The 11,752-nt window shown below is 51.3% G+C and overlaps 2 long non-coding RNA genes across 2 annotated transcripts; one reads left to right on the top strand and one right to left on the bottom strand.

The window, feature by feature from the left end:
* Positions 1 to 2,604: 2,604 nt before the first annotated feature.
* LOC131816175 (uncharacterized) lies at positions 2,605 to 4,452 on the top strand. The gene is made up of 3 exons (XR_009347971.1): positions 2,605 to 2,717; positions 3,882 to 4,058; positions 4,158 to 4,452. It is a non-coding gene; the product is annotated as an uncharacterized LOC131816175 (long non-coding RNA).
* A 368-nt stretch (positions 4,453 to 4,820) lies between these two features.
* LOC131816850 (uncharacterized) lies at positions 4,821 to 9,873 on the bottom strand. The gene is made up of 5 exons (XR_009348203.1): positions 9,541 to 9,873; positions 9,128 to 9,221; positions 8,546 to 8,646; positions 5,832 to 5,959; positions 4,821 to 5,398 (listed from the first exon to the last, which is right to left on the bottom strand). It is a non-coding gene; the product is annotated as an uncharacterized LOC131816850 (long non-coding RNA).
* Positions 9,874 to 11,752: the final 1,879 nt, after the last annotated feature.

The raw sequence follows: 11,752 nt of genomic DNA, 5'->3' as shown, positions 1-11,752 counted from the left end.
TGTTGTTGGGGCCACAGAGGGGCCCTCCTGCCTGTCAGCAGAGGGGCTCACGGTTTCATTAGCTTCTCCAAATTTGGGCCATGGGGGTCTGGGTGTGGCTGGGTATATCGGGCATGTTTCCATCATGGCAGAGGGGCGCTGGGTAGGCACTGGGTAGCTGTAGGGTGGATCATGATGGTGTACTTGGTATAGGGCTGAGTGGGGACAAAGTTATAGCAGGGACCCCAGAGAGGGGGAACACAATCATCCCTGGCTCCTTAGCCCAGGCATTCTTGAGGAAGGTGTCCATTCCCGAAGGGGGTGGGTGAGAAGGGTTGCCATTGTGGCCATCTTGCCTGTGGCAGCTCCTTTCCTCTTCCGGTGAATTCCCAGACCAGCTTAGCTTTTTCTGCCTCCCATCTGCAGAAGATAAGAGTCTCTCTTTACTTGCTGCCAAGGAAACTTTCACACTTTTGCCTAAATGGATGATTCAATCCTCAAACTTTCATTGCTTTTCTTTAAGCACAGATAGCGTCCAGCCATGTGATTCCTACTTCCCTCCCACCTCTGAAATGCCTGGGAAATGCCTCCACCAGCGCCTTCCCATCCATTTCAATCCATCCCAGTGCAGCCCCAGCGAAGAGTTTTAACTCGGCTGTGCTCCGCCTTCCAGCTCCAAACTGGTGTTTGCATCTCCTTTGTAAAGTCTTCCCAAGCCTCAGCTATCCCAGGTCTGGGTCCCTGGAGACAGATTCTGGGATGGAGATCTGCAAGCCAGAAATCCAGTGGGGAGTGGTCTCAGAAGCACGGGGTCTCGGCAAGCAGTAAGAAGGCAAACCAGGGAGGATTGAGCAGAGGAGGAAGGGGAATTGACATAAGGTTGTAGCAGAGGGCTCAGCTGGTCCCACAGGGAGCTCTGGGGCTTCCTGAGGTGGCCTTTCTGCTGTCTCAAATTCAGGCAAGAGGCCTTGGCATTGTACCCCCGCCCTGACCATGCGTTGGGAGGCCATGCATCCTCAGGTGAGGCAGAGGATGATATTTGGCTAGGAGGTATTTGAGGGCTTACTAGTATGAAACAGGGGTCGTGAGCCATTAAGGGTCAAAGCCACCTGACAGCTGGGCGACTGAGAGCCTTGGTCCCGCAGTGGGGTGAGGGGTAGGGCTCTCACTATCACAACCCCCAGAGGGGGGGGAGGCAGAAAGATACCAAGGTTCTTGGTGACATCATCCTTCCAGCTGCTGGATGGAACCTTGCCTGAAGTCACATTTCCTTTGTCCTTTGCAGTCAAACACGCAAACAAATTCTCCTTTTTTTAAAGCCACATAACACGAGCTTTCTGTCGTCTGCCATGTAGGGCCAACCTGTGATCTATGGAGTTGCGTGCCAATACTAATGGCTTATTGCCTTTTTAGAAACCGGAAGCAAAGATTAAATTTGTGAAACGGAGAATTTATTAGTTAAAAAAAAAAAGGCTTCAGTATAAATTCATGAGGATTTTTTTTCCTTTTTTGGGGGGGGGTGCAGTGTTACCTGTGCATGATGGAGTGACAGTTAGCAGTAAGTCATTCAGAAGTTTTACGTGGAAGACGTAAGAGGGGATAAACCAGCGAAAGCATTTTTTTTTTTTTTTAAGATTTATTTAGGGGCACCTGGGTGGCTCAGTTGGTTAGGCGTCTGTCTTTGGCTCAGGTCATGATCTCTGGGTCCTGGGATTGAGACCTGCCTCAGGCTCTCTGCTTGGGGACTCTGCTTCTCCCTCTCTCTCTGCCTGCCTCTCTGCCTACTTGTGTTCTCTCTGTATCTCTCTGCCAAATAAATAGATGAAGTCTTAAAAAAAAAAAAATATTTATTTATTATTGGGATTGGGGAGGGGAGAGGGAAAGAGAGAATCTCAAGCAGACTCTCGGCTAAGCATAGGAGCCCAACACGGGGATCGATCTCACCACCTTGAGATCATGACCTGAGCTGAAACCAAGCGTGGGACGCTTAATTGACTGAGCCTCCCAGGTGCCCCAGAGAGCATATCTTTCAAGGCATGTCAAATTAAGAATTAACCTGTAGAATTTCAAAACAAATGAACTTTCACATAGTTTAAATTTTTTAAAAAAACATTTTTAGCAAAGCAAATGGGTATTAAAACTAAAAGCAAAAATGATACTTTTTTTTTCCTGCAATGCTTCTGGAACAGGATAGATTCTTTGATCAGCAAGTAAGGGTGATGCGGAGAAAGTAAGAAGGGAGGCTCTTCTTCCCCTCTCCCATATCCTACGTCTACTTCCAAGGGAACCCCAAGGGCTAGGTAGCTACTGATTATTGTGCTCACCAGCCTTCTCCTGCTAACATCACCCCTTTGTTTTGGAGCAAATGCCCCTGATTCCCTGTGCTCTTGGTGGGCTGCTGTCAATCACTAGCCCCTCCCACTCCTGCGTAGGAGGGGAGCCAAGTGTCTCAGGCTGGGCCTCACCTAGTTGTAGATCCTCCTGGACCCAGTGATTGTTCCAAGAGGTGGACATGTGACAAATAGTGGCCAATCAGAGGCCTTCCTTCTGATGACCTCAGGGCTGGGTCTAAAGGCTGATCGTGGTAAGTGGGGTTTCCTGAGTAATGTGATGGAAAGGGAAGTAGGCAGGAGTATGGTTAGAAGCTCAGACAGAAGCCAAACTATTCCACGAAAGGAAGGAGAGCCCTGGAAGGGGGGGTCCATGGGAAGAGTCAGGACTGGCAGGAGAAGAGTGAGGTAAATGGGAAGGGTGGGGTGGTGAGGAGCGCAGGGGTCCCATGGAGACATGGGAGGGTTGGGTGATGCTCTCTCTCTATCCCTGGTTTCTCTCCTCTCTTTTTGGGACAGAAGCCTCAGAACAGGCTAAGGGCAAGGTGGGCTGGGAGGGCTTGGGGCATCTCCGGCTTCACCCTGCATGGCCGGACCCTGACCCCAGGCCCGGCCCCTCCAGCATGCCCCCGCTGTCCTGCCCCAGATGGGTCAGCGTGCAGACCTAGCTTTCATGAAGATTAGAGAGACCAACAAACAAGCAAGGATCAAGGAAACAGGAAGTGGGGGGCCTGAGAACCGCCAGGGGCTGCATGGAGAAGAGAGTCGCGGGCATCCCTTGCCCAGGGGCTAGGAAGAGTCGTGGGCGATAAAAAAAATTCTGAAGAGTTTGTCTGTCTGTCTGTCTGCCCAGTTTTTGCTCTGAAATACTCCATAAAATCCACAGTGCTCGTGAATGCCCGAACCTACAAGATTTGGGGGGGGGTGTTCACCAGGGCTGCTGATGTCTCTGTGGTAACCTCCAGCACCCACAAAATATGACCAGGAGCCTCCTTTCTTAACGTTCTCCATCTCATTCCTTTGAAAGCCACAGGCAACACCATATTTCAAGGGGCCGTCTTCACTGTTACTACGTGCTGTGGTTCTGGAGGTCCGGTTCTTTGCCCTGAAGAAGGGGATACAGTTGACAGGGTTGGGAAGGAGAGGCTCTGGGGAGGCCCTGCCTTTAGTTTCCTGGCTTGTATCCCCCCAGAAAGACCAGTCCGGACAGCACTGGTCACCAAGTCCTCCTGGACACTGTTGGGCAAAATTGTCATTACCTTGTTCTTGCCCTGGGGGCTTAGAGGACAGTGTTTGGGTGGGAATCAATAAAGCCTGAGCCTTTACGGATATGAAACATTAGATGGAACAGTCTGGCTCGGTCTAGAGGGGATAAAAATAGATGGGCCTGCCACTAAACTCTGTCCCCAAGTGGGGACCAGGAGGACCCTTTGAGCCTTCTGCTCTGAGCCTGGTGCCAGAGACAGGAGAGGGTGGTGTTTCGGCCATCTTAGTGGGGCCCAGCCATGCGGCAAGGGGCTCATAGACTAATGTGGTGATGCTTCCAAAATTAAGACCCACTTTATCTGCCAGCTGTCACTTGCGCAGGTACAAAGCCCCCGTGCTACCAAGCTTTGTGCTTCAAGAGAACCAGTTCGCCCCGGTTGAGCTAATGTTGGCGGAACCAATGAAGTTACTCAGTCAGGAGTCTCCATATTGGATGGTGACTGATCGATCCAGTGAAACCCTTTCTTCTTGGGAAGGTTGAAGGTGAGAAGCAGCCAAAAGGAGGTGCTGGGGGAGGTCCTGAGAGACGGAAGGGGAAGAGAAGCTGAGCTAGACTCCAGTCCCGCCTTCTTTGTCTGGCAGATGCCACCCTTCCCCCTACCACCCACTGCTTGAACATGCAGAGTCACAACTCCCTGCAGCCAGAAAGAAGGGGACCCACACGGCCCCTGGTCCCGCCACCCCTGTCAGAAGAGGACCGCTGCCTAGCTTGGCAAGTCTTGTCTCGGGAGCCTCTCTAGCCCCCAGGGCTTGCCCGGCTCACCCACCATCTGTTGGATGATTCACGCCTGGCTGGAAGCAAAGTCGAGGCTCGATTTGGGTCTTGGGACTTGAATTTGTTCCAAAATCAAAGGTGTCAAGCTGAGTGGCCTTAAAATTCTGGAATCGTTTTGGGAAATGAGAACCTTGTACAATCTCTTGATGTGTTCTCTGTTATCATAGAAATGTGAAGAAAGTTCCCCATCTGTGCTGGGGCCCCTCTGGAGCAGGGGTGGGAGCTCTTGGACAGCTCCTGCTCACGGCCACCTGCCCCTTCCAAGATCAGCCTGCTTCCCTCCTGTCCCCCTTCCTCCTTTGCTTTTATGTCCCCTCCCACCCCCCACCCATTTCAGCTTCCTGTGCAGAAATTTGAGTGTATTATAGGCCTAATTCATGTTGATCTGTTATCACTAGTCCATGCAAGGCGCCTCTTTTGTTTGTGATTCTCTTTTATCCACAGTGCCTTTTGCCATTCTGTACCCCCTCTCCTGCCACAGGCAAATACTCCAGCAAGTGAATCTTGTCTTTGTAGGTGTCCTTGTGAAAAGAGTATTGCTGCTTTGTATTTTGTATTTTTTTTTTAGGTGCATGCATTTTATTTTATCTTATTTTTAAATATTTATTTATTTGACAGTGATCACAAGTAGGCAGAGAGGCAGGCAGAGAGAGAAAGAGAGGAGAAACCAGGCTTCCTGCTAAGCAGAGAGCCCGAAGCGGGGCTCGATCCCAGGACCCTGGGATCATGACCTGAGCTGACGGCAGAGGCTTTAACCCACTGAGCCTCCCAGGTGCCCCTAGGTGCATGCATTTGAAACACAAACAGTGTTAGGTTATTTATCTTTTTTGTCTCACCCAGTACCATGTTTTTGAGATCTGTCCCTGTGGCTCTGTGTGGCTCTAACCCATCGCTTCCAACCTTGCAATGTTCTCCCTGGTGTGCGCACTGGGCACTCCCCACTTGCCCCCAGGCCCGCTTTCCGCCTTGCTCTGTGTTCCGGGAAGCGGAACTCTGTGGCTTGTAGCTGCCGTGTTCTCTTCTCTTCCAGCTTCCAGTTGGGTTTGGCCTTGGGGAGGCGCCATCAGGAGATGAGAGGATAGATGGAGGGTGAGGCCAGGATGTTTATTTGATCTGACGGGCTGGGGGAGCAGTGGCTGAATTCCTTTACCCACAGCAACACGCCAAGCAAGGCTCATGTCCAAAGGCCAGTTCCTGCCCTTGTACCTTCAGGCACCAGGGAGGTAACAGCTGCCAGGGACTACTATCTGGAAGGTGCTTTGCTGTCCTTTGTCTCTATCTCTGGATGCTTCCCATCCCTCATTGAAATCCCCCAGCTGCCCCGTGGGGTCAGCGTCCTGCCTGTTTCAGCAGGTACGCCCCACATTTATTCCTCTTTGCTCCACCAGCGAAGAACTGGGCTCCTACTTTGCCCCCAACTCCCGGCACCAGAAACACCTCCGGGATAGATAGCTGCACTCTCCTTTTGCCCCGGTCCCTACCTTTCCAATCTCAGTGCATTCCTCTAGCTCTTGAAGCTGGAGCGTCTAGGATGGTGGTTCTTCCTCCTCCTTGTGATCAGGTAAAATGGGGCTTCTCAGCCTGGGGCAGGTCCATCCTTAGGGGACAGCTGAGGACATTTAGGACAGTCATGATTGGAAGTGCGGATGGTGAGGTGCTAGGGATACTGCAAAGAGATTTCAGTAAGGACAGCCCCCTTCCCCGCCCCTAAATTATCTGATCCCAAATGTCAGTAGTACCAAGGTCGAGAACTTGGAGCTAAGAGAACGCCACTTCTGATGAAGTCCCAGAACCTAAGTCAGGTTCGGTGGGGTGAGGTTCGGAGCTGACGACTAAAGAAAGAATTCTTAATACATCTTTGGTGCAAAATGGTGGTTTATTAAAGCACGGGGACAGGACCCGTGGGCAGACGGAGATGCTGCTGCCCCGGGTTGTGAGGAGTGGCTGGTTATATACACAGGAGTTGGGTAGGTGAGGACAAAGGGTTGTTCAGAAGGGCTATTGGGATAAAGAAGACTGTCAGGATATGGAAGGCCTGGTTACTATCAAGCCAAGGCCACTTTCCCTCTAATGAGGCACTAACATAAAGACAATTGGGAGTCTCCTGGTGGAATGTTACATTCCTGCTATCAAACGTCCTTGTTAGTGAGATTTAGGTCTTTAAAAGAAATTTAACTTTATTTACTTTTCCTTCTACCTCCATCTCCTTTGGTTTTTTTTTTATGGAGGGGAGGGTGACGTTAGGGCTTGAGGAACTGAGTTATGTATCTTTGGAAATTGGGCTATTGATAAGGCAACTTCTTTGTTGTAAATCTCAAGGACATTTGTAAACCAAGAGAGACTCCTGCCTTGCAGGACTGTGATCTCTGCAAGATAACCATTTGCTCTTCTTTTAGGGCAGTCAGGGGTGCCTGTGAAATGTCACACATATTACCAAGGGGAGTGGGAGAGAGGGGGTGCAAGGTGCCAGCCCCTGCTCTGTTCTCAGCCAGCCTCCTGCTCCCTCATCACTTCGGATGTGAGACTTAAGCTTCCGTTGGGTTCTCAGTTGTTCCAGGACGGTGACGGGAGGGTCCTCAGATCTCACTTGGACTTCCAGGTGGAAGAAGCTTGTTAGACTGACTTCCGGGCCTCTCTCTCTCCACCCTCCTTCCCTGGCTGCTCCCAAAGGAGGAGCTGTGACTTCTCTGATTGCTGAGGGCAGATGGATGGGGGTGGGAGGGCAGGAAGCCTTCTCAGCCCTTTCCCGGCTCCTTGGAAGCCAGTGCTCAGGGGAGGGGCGTGTTCTGCTTGGTTCCTCTGCGCCCTACACTATGCCTTGTCGGGTTGGGCCCCTGGCTGGGGAGGACCGTAGGCAGCACGCCCATGACTGGGGTGCAGTGTGAGAAAACCAGCTGTCATTGCTGACCTACACCACGCTGTCCCCCAGCTGCCACAGTCATAAAGCTGGTGTCTTGGTCACCATCTGTTTCCATTGCCAGTCCGTCATCTGGTTCACAACTTGGGGAGGAAGGGTCATGGAGTCTAATTATTGGGACCCTTCAAATCCCAACAGACACTGGAATGTGACTAGAGCCTAGCTCTCCGTCTTAGGCCCCTCCCGCAAATGCAGGGTAGGACAATGGATTAAGAGCACTGGCCCAGTGTCAGGGGCTCAGGATTCTGCTTTTGCTCTTGATTGGAGACAACTTGGCTCTTTTGAGTTTAGTAGGGGAAGGGGGGTCTGACAAGTGTGGGTGGAGCTGAATGCAGGGGCCCAGGAGCTTGGCAGGGACCAGCACCCCTCTTCAGGTTACTGTGCTTCTCTCCTCTGTGTTGACCACAATCTCAGGAGGGCTCTCCCCTCCGAGTGACTGCCTGCTGCCACCAGACCCGATACTGCAAGTTCAAGTCCAGCTGAAATAGTAGCATCCAGAACAGTGCTCTGATTGTATGGCCTCAGACACATCTGTCTCCTGGACCGAGGATTGAGTTCTGGGGAATATCCTTTGCTGGTCTCGTGGTCCTCCTCTGCAGGGCGGTAGTGTCCCCCAGGACCATGAGGGCTGATGGGGGAGGAGGGTTGGACCCCAAAATGAAATTCCAGTGGACTATCCTATCCTGACCTTCTGATCCCTGGCTGTGTGATCTTGGGTAAGCTACTTAACCTCTCTGGGTTTCCTGTTTCCTTTCCTGTAAAGTGAGAATAATATTAGTACCTATGTCACAGCATTGCTATGGGACTATTTGAAATGATACATACAAAATGATGGGCATAATGTCTTGCTAAATGGTAGATATTACCACCAAAATGGTAGATTATGAATCTTTCTCTGGACTCTGATTCCAGGGGTTCTCTGAGGGAGGGTGGGCAACTGGGTGAGGGAGGGCTGAAAGCAGGTGCTAGCATGATTGGGCCGAGAGGCCTTCGAGAACAACCACAGTAAAAATGGTGGTATGAGTTTGATGTCATTTAGGCACGAAGTCCTGATGCCATTAAAAGGATATGGGAAGGGAGTTCCGGGTGAAGCAAATAGATGCTTTGACTCAGAACTGGCTGTTTGACCAAGATATCAATGTGGTGACATGATTCCTAGGTATATAGGAAGGGGTGGGAAGCTGGATGAGAAAGCATTTTAGAGAAAGCTTTGGTGTGCCATGAGCCCCCCATTCACACCCCCACGACGGTGGTAGGTTGGGGGTGCCTGCCCATTACCTTAAGCTTGGAGGCCAACCCCTTTGAATGCTTCGTACGCGTCCACTGGAACTCAGAGTGCGGGGCATCTGACTCCTGGATGGAAGACCTAAAGGGTGGGGCTGGGAAGAGGGGACAGCTTTGGGGGTTTGCTGGGGGGAAGGAAGGGTGAGTGTTTCCTGGGGATCAGATGAAGCTGCTGAGGAGGGGCTGCCTCAGTCCAGCCCAAAGGGGCAAATGCATCTTGGCAGAGTTGCTAGAGATAGAGCCAGAGGCCCCGGGCTGGGGCACCTGCCTTGTTGAGGGAGCTACTGGAAGCGTGATCACTGAGAGATTGCTGATGGAAATATGGACTTTAGTTAATAACAATGCATTATGGGGGCCTGGGTGGCTCAGTCGGTTAAGCGTTTGCCTTCAGCTCAGGTCATGATCCCAGGTCCTGGGATCAAGCCCCGCATCAAGCTCCCTGCTTTGCGGAAACCCTGCTTCTCCCTCTCCCTCTGTCGCTCCCCCTGCTTGTGCTTCATCTCTGTCAAAAGAATGGATAAAATCTTAAAAAAAAAAAATAATGTGTCCATATGGGCTCAACTGTAACAGACTTACCACACTAATGCAAGATATCAGCAAAGGGGGAAGTGGGTGTGGGGGGGAGGGGTACGTGGGAAGTCCATATCTTCCATTACATGTTTCTGTAAACCTAAAACCAATCGGAAAAAAAAAAAAAGTCAATTCATTAAACCAAAACAAATCTACTAACACAAGTCATATTTCTAATCCCTTCCAGTGAAAATTCAGAGCACATGACTCTTTTCTGCAAAAAAGAAAAATTCTTTTCAAAAAATGATATAAGCCTTGGTTTTCTCACATTTCCCCTCAGTATTTATATACACACGTGCACACACACACACACACACACACAAGCTTTAGCTGACACAGACCCTGGGCTTATATGTACAGAGTCCCTCAAAATTTGCACAAGTAAGCATTTTCACACTTTCAACAATTCCATTATTTACCTTTGAAAAATCCCAGAGCCTTGGATAAATAAACCATATCGTGAGCTCTGAGAAATGAAACCACCTACACGTTCCTGTTTCTGGGCGGTCAGTCTCCTTCCCCAGGATGACATTCTTTGCCAAATAAGTCCTGGTTCCAGCTCAGAAGTGGGGAAATTTATAGACACACACAGACACACAGACGCGCAGACCCGTCCTGGAGTCTTACGCTTTTGAGGTTGTCAGCAGAGGAACCATGTTGACCGACTTCCTGTGGTGGGGGAGGGAGGGTGGACCACCAGGGAAGGGAGTCTGGGGTCTCTGCCTGGCTGTTTCCCCATACCATTTCCCCGCTTTGCCTCCAGCCCACACTGTACGGCCTCCTTCTCCAGGCAGGCAGCCGGGATCTCCTGGCAAGCGGAGGCAGGCCCTCTCTGTTCTTCATCAGCAGGCCTGAGCCTCTCATAGCCCAGATCGGCACGTCGTCCTGTGTCCTCCAGTTGCCAGCTGTCGCGTAGCCCAAACCCCATCAGCCTTCCTCACGGGTAACATTTTGTTCTAATGGGCATGGTTTCCAGTGCTCCCCAGCTCTGTCCGTACCTGGCTTCGCGGGCTCCCCACCAACTGATTGGAACCCACACAGCTCTCACTGTTCCTAAAATAGTCCTCTTCCAGCCCCGCGACGGGGCAGGGGAGAAATTCGTCTTATAATAAATGTCTGAATAGCCTCATCCCCACCTCCCCAAGAAGCTCTTGCTTTCTGGAATCAAAGTCCGTCTCCCAGCATCAGGCTCCTACCCCAGCTGCCAGACACCAAGGTCCTGGGCCTGCCTTCTGTGTGCCCATCCCCAGCCCATGGGCACCTGTGCTCCACAATGGCTTGGGAGACCACAGGGCACCTGGACTGCCCTCACAGGCCCTAGAGCCAGGCAACATGGGTCCTGATCTTCTACAGGCTCCTGGGTGACCTTGACTGAATCAGAGAACCTCTTCTAGTGCTGGTTCTTATCTGTAAGGTGGGGGTAAGAGTTCTACCTACTACCTCCAGTTGTAGTAAGCCTGCCAACAACTGGGAGTCACTGTATCACCATTATTTTCTGACTTGTCCCGGGCGGACTGTTCTAGATCTCCCCTTCCCCGTGTCACTTTGGGCTGAGGGCGGGGCAGGCCTGAGCTGCACCCTTATTGACATTCCCACCCCGCTAGCTTACCAGCGGCACCTTGTTCCCTGACGGCTGCAGTTCACAGGCATTTTTCTGAAAACTGGAAACAGTCAAGGGCGCCTGCGGATGCAGCTACTGTAGCCCACCCGTGGTGTTGCCCATAATTCTCCCAGCTCGGGGGTGGGGAAGCACGGGAGGGCCAGAGCCTGCCGGTCCTGTCCTCAGCGGAAACCCAGGCTAGGCTGCGGCCCTCAAGGACACACACATCTTGATCAGGAACAGCCTCTTCTTGCCCCATTGGTGGGTTTTGGATGAGACAACAAGTGATTGCGGTCTCTAGGGGACCTAATGAAGACCGTCTGAAGACGTTCCACTCGGGCTCTTCAGAGATCCTGTTCTCTGGCTGAAACCTCTCTCAGACACATGTAGGCATGTGAAAACACACACACAAGCGCGCACGCACGCACACACACACACTCAGAGCCTCTATCTAATAAACTACTATTTGGTCCTTTAATTCTTACCTCATAAATCAGTGCCTAGCAGATGGGAGGCTCTGACCTGTTTTCTCTTGACATGCTAGGGTGTGAATAACCATCCCAACCCATTAGGGACTTGGTGAGCACCATGGAGACATGTAGGCCAAGAATCCAGTGCCCAGGACATGCTTAGCTGCCTCTGAACCTGGTCTCACCTGCCTACGGAACTCCCTCCACCAGTTTCCATCCAGGCTGTCAGCCTCCGCTTCCTTCTAAGCTGAATTCCTCAAACTCGGGCCCTGCTCAGGCACCTGGCCTTCTTCAAAACTCTGGAATGTTCTGTGTGCAAAGCAACAGAGAAATCCCAAAAGAAAGACCAATGGATTTGGCTACGTCAAATGTAAGACTTCTGACGGCTAAAGAAGCAATAAAGTTAAAGGCAAACCACAATCCAGGGGGAAATGTTGGCCATCGATAGGAGGGATGAAAGATGATGTGTTCAACAAACACTTATGGAGGGCCTAGCACTGGCTGGGCATTGGGAGACAGAACCAAGCGGAGCACAGTTTGTGAGGTTGTCTTGTGTGTGCA

Source organism: Mustela lutreola, chromosome 15 (assembly GCF_030435805.1).
Source record: "Mustela lutreola isolate mMusLut2 chromosome 15, mMusLut2.pri, whole genome shotgun sequence".
NCBI classification, from domain to species: domain Eukaryota; kingdom Metazoa; phylum Chordata; class Mammalia; order Carnivora; family Mustelidae; genus Mustela; species Mustela lutreola.
The sequence above is the reverse complement of the archived record's forward strand: the minus strand, read 5'-3'. Positions and strand labels throughout refer to the sequence as shown.